Raw genomic sequence first — 4187 nt, forward strand, 5'->3', positions numbered from 1 at the left:
TGCTGTGCTCAGCTCCTTCCTGCTGCGGACCAGGGCTAGGACTGGGTCTGGGGGTTCCAGGAAGTCAGCAGAAATTCCTACTGAGCGGGAGGTGTGGGGGAGGTACGGAGGAGGGGTGTGGGGCAGCCGGAGGGGGTGTGAGAGGGTCTGGCCCATGCTGCCGCCTGGCCTCGACTGGTCCCACAGGCACAGGTTAGCAGGAAGCTCTCCACACACTCACCGGACCTGGACTAGGACTGGGTCTGGGGGTTCCCGGAAGTCGGCAGAATTTCCTACTCGGCAGGAGGGGTGGGGAGGTACGGCAGAGTGGTGCGGGGCGGCCCGAGGGGCTGGGAGAGGGTCCAGCCCACGCTGCGCCTGGGCTGGGACTGGTCCCGCCAGTGCAGGGTAGCATTAATCTCTCTGCACACTCACTGGATCTGGGCTAGGACTTTGTGTGGGGGCTCCTGGAACTGGGCAGAAAATCCTACTCGGCGGGTGGGGTGGGGGAGGCACTGTGGAGTGGTGGGGGGCGGCCCGAGGGGTGGGAGATGGTCTGGCCCATGCTGCGCCTGGGCTGGGCCTGAGACTGGTCTTCTGCCACTGATTAAGACTGGGGTGGAAGGTGTTAGGGATAATATTCATTTAGCCTTCTGAGCTTTCTGGGCATTCTTGATGACCTTGGCAGCTCCACAACTTTGATGACACCCACAGCAACTGTCTGTCTCATATCGTGAACAGCGAGATGACCCAGAAGTGGACTGTCAGAGAAGCTCTCAACACACATGGGCTTGCCTGGAACCATGTTAACCATGGCAGCATCACCAGATTTCAAAAATTTGGGCCCATCTTCCAGCTTCTTACCAGACCAGAGATCAACCGTTTCTTTCAGTTCAGCAAACTTGCAAGAAATGTGAGCTGTGTGACAGTCCAGTATAGGGGCATAGACAGTACTGATCTGGCCAGGATGGTTCAAGATAATCTCCTGAGCAGTGAATCTAGCTGCTTCCATTGGTGGGTCATTTTTTAGCTGTCACCAGAAACATTGGCACACTGGACATCTTTTACAGACACATTCTTGATGTTGAATCCCATATTGTCCTTGGGAAGAGCTTCACTCAAAGCTTCATAGTGCGTTTCAACAGAGTTGACATCAGTTGTGACATTGACAGGAGCAAAGATGACCACCATGCAGGTTTTAAGAACACTAGTCTCCTCTTGGTCCACAGGGATAGTACCAATACCACCGATTTTGTCACCATCCTGGAGGAGCAGCCACAAAGGCTTGTCAGTTGGGTGAGTGGGTGGAAGGATGCCATCCAAAGTTTCAAGCTGTGTGATTCCACTGGCATTCTTTACAAGTGACCTTCCATCTTTGAACCAAAACATATTAGCACTTGGCTCCAGCATGTTGTCACCATTCCAACCAGAAATTGGCCCAAAGCTACAGTGTCAGGGTTGTAGTCAATTTTCTTAATGCAGGTGCTGACTTCCTTAACAATTTCTTTGTATCTCTTCTGGCTGTATGGTGGTTCCATGTAATCCATTTTGTTAATACTAACAATTAATTGTTTCACACTCAGTGTGTAAGCCTGAAGGGCATGCTCATGAGTCTGTCTCCTTTTGGAGATTCCAGCTTTGCATTTACCAACACCAGCAGCAACAATCAGGCCAGCACAGTCAGCCTGAGATGTCCCTGTAATCATATTTTTGATGAAGTCTCTGTGTCCAGGGGCATCAATGGTGGTCACATAATACTTGCTGGTCTCAAATTTCCACAGGGAGATGCCAATGGTGATACCATGCTCATGCTTGGCTTTCAGCTTGCCCAACACCCAGCATACTTGAAGGAAACCTTCCCCATCTCAGCAGCCTTCTTCTCAAAATTTTCAGTGGTTCTTTTGTTGATGCTACTGCATGTGTAGATCAGATGGCCAGTGGTGGTGGACTTGCTGGAGTCCATGTGTCCAATGATGATGATATTAATATGAGTCTTTTCCTTTCCCACGTTGATTTTCATTTAGTGGTGGCTTTCATTATACCTGTGCTCTTGTGGCAAACTCTTCGCAAAAAAAGTGGAACATCTTTTAAAAGAATAAAAGACTAAGGAATCTATTTTTGATGGTGAGACTAAGATAATTAAAATTAAACTGAAAGTCATCACTACAAAGACACATTACTTGTATGTTCTTTAAAAATGAATCAGAATTCTGTGATGTTATATGAAACTCTGCATATTATAAGAAACAAAATGCAAGGCAACTAATACAGTCATAGTTTTATACACATCGTGTGTGTGTGTGTGTGTGTGTGTATAATAATGCAAAATGTTTGTCTGTGTACTGGAGGCCTGAGCAATACAGTTAAAATTTGAAGGCTTGAACCTCACTGCAGAATCCTGTGTGAGTTGATATCAGGAAGCCTAGAAACTGCACTAGAAGCCAGGAGACAATTTCCAAAGTGAAAGTGGAGACTGGAGCATTTCTGAAGAAATAGAAATGAGCTTAAATTCTTTGTGATCCATTTATTCTATTCAGGCTACAAGTTTATTAGTTGTAAAATCATACCAAAGATCATTCTGTTGCGCTTAGAACTATGCTAAGGCAATAAGTTGGGCTCTTCTTACTCAAGTGGACACAGCAGTTAACTATCACAATTTATAAATACAAATATAACTCAGTAGTGTTGGACATTGATTAAAATACAAGGTTTGTTGGAAAAATATGTGAATATCTAAATGAAAAATTATTACATTAAAAATCACATTGTTCTTAATCTTCTATAAAACACTTTTCCCGTCTTTGACCATACATCATTTCTGCTACTTTTTAAAGAAGTTCTGGAAGTTCTCTTTCATGACAGTCTTTATTTGGACTGCCATGGCTACTTTAGCATTCTGCATAATTTTGAAATATTTGTCTTTCCTTGTCATTTAACTTTGGGAGAAGAGCCAAATGTCACATGATGCCATATGTAAGGTGAATGAGGACTTATATAATATTTCATGTCCTCACCTTTTTGTTGTATGGCATTTGACAGCAGCATTCATAGTATTTTCTTTTAAATCATAATTCATAAAGACACTCATGAAAGAGAACTTCCAGAACTGTTTCAGAAAGTGGCAAGAGCAATGGGATAAGTGTTATCCATGCAAGGTAGAATACTTGTGGGCAAGTAAGTAATGTACAGGGTCTACAGGGTCTCACTACACAGATGAGATTCATAGTGATCCTCTTGTTTTTCAGCCTCACAAATCCTGGGATTACAGGTGCACACCACCACACCCAGTCTCAATCTCTGTCTTAGCGTGCCCTAGGAGCAGGGCCAGCACAACACATTGGGAATGAAACTCCAGTCCCTGCACCTGCCTAAGCAGATGATTTAATCCTCTGAGCTATCTGGTCAGCCCTTCAGTGTGTCTTTTTTCCATAATTTTAATAAGAGACAAATAGCAATGAGACAGTTTCAAATCAAATTGGTAGGACAGTTTCAATAATTAACACATCACATACGTTCTTCCTAGTGGCTATTTGCTGCACAAGATGCAGACATGATATCCTATTTACAAACACTATTAGAACAAATTGCTCTACTCATTAAGAGAATGTAACTATATATCTATCCTAACCATTTTGAATACACACATACAAAATGGACATTCATCTTTATCCCCTTTTTTGTTTAGTTCTGTCATTTGAATATTATATGTGTGTTAACTCAGCAAAATATCCTAAAAAAGTTCAGTAATCCATAATAGTATTGGGTCTTCCTCTTAACTGGCAGTGTCAGAAATTGTTGACCTGGGTCCCCTACAGCTCAACATAACAGCATGACTTTATTTCTCATACTTATTTTTATACTTTTCTGCTGGATGGTTAAGACCAAGATAAAGCAAGACCTATGCAAAAGGAGTTGTAGCTTTTGGATCTGATATCTCAGTCAAATCCCTACAGGATTTTTCCTGAGATCCTGTATCAGTGTATCTTTTATTGTGATAAGTTTTTTTTTCATAATTTTATTGATAAACAAATAGCAATGAGACAGTTTCAAATCAAATAGCTAGGACAGTTTCAATAATTAACACACTGCATACATTCTTTTTAGTGGTTAATTGCTGTACAACGTGTGGACTTGAGATCCTATTTACAAACACCATTAGAAAATGGTGTCTATTCATTAAGAGAATGTAACTATATATCTATCCTAAC

At 42.5% G+C, this 4187-nt stretch overlaps 1 pseudogene; it reads right to left on the bottom strand.

The window, feature by feature from the left end:
* Window positions 1-620: 620 nt before the first annotated feature.
* LOC101564365 lies at window positions 621-1999 on the bottom strand (annotated as a pseudogene).
* Between the last annotated feature and the right edge of the window lie 2188 nt (window positions 2000-4187).

Source organism: Octodon degus, unplaced genomic scaffold (assembly GCF_000260255.1).
Source record: "Octodon degus isolate 3935 unplaced genomic scaffold, OctDeg1.0 scaffold00117, whole genome shotgun sequence".
NCBI lineage: Eukaryota > Metazoa > Chordata > Mammalia > Rodentia > Octodontidae > Octodon > Octodon degus.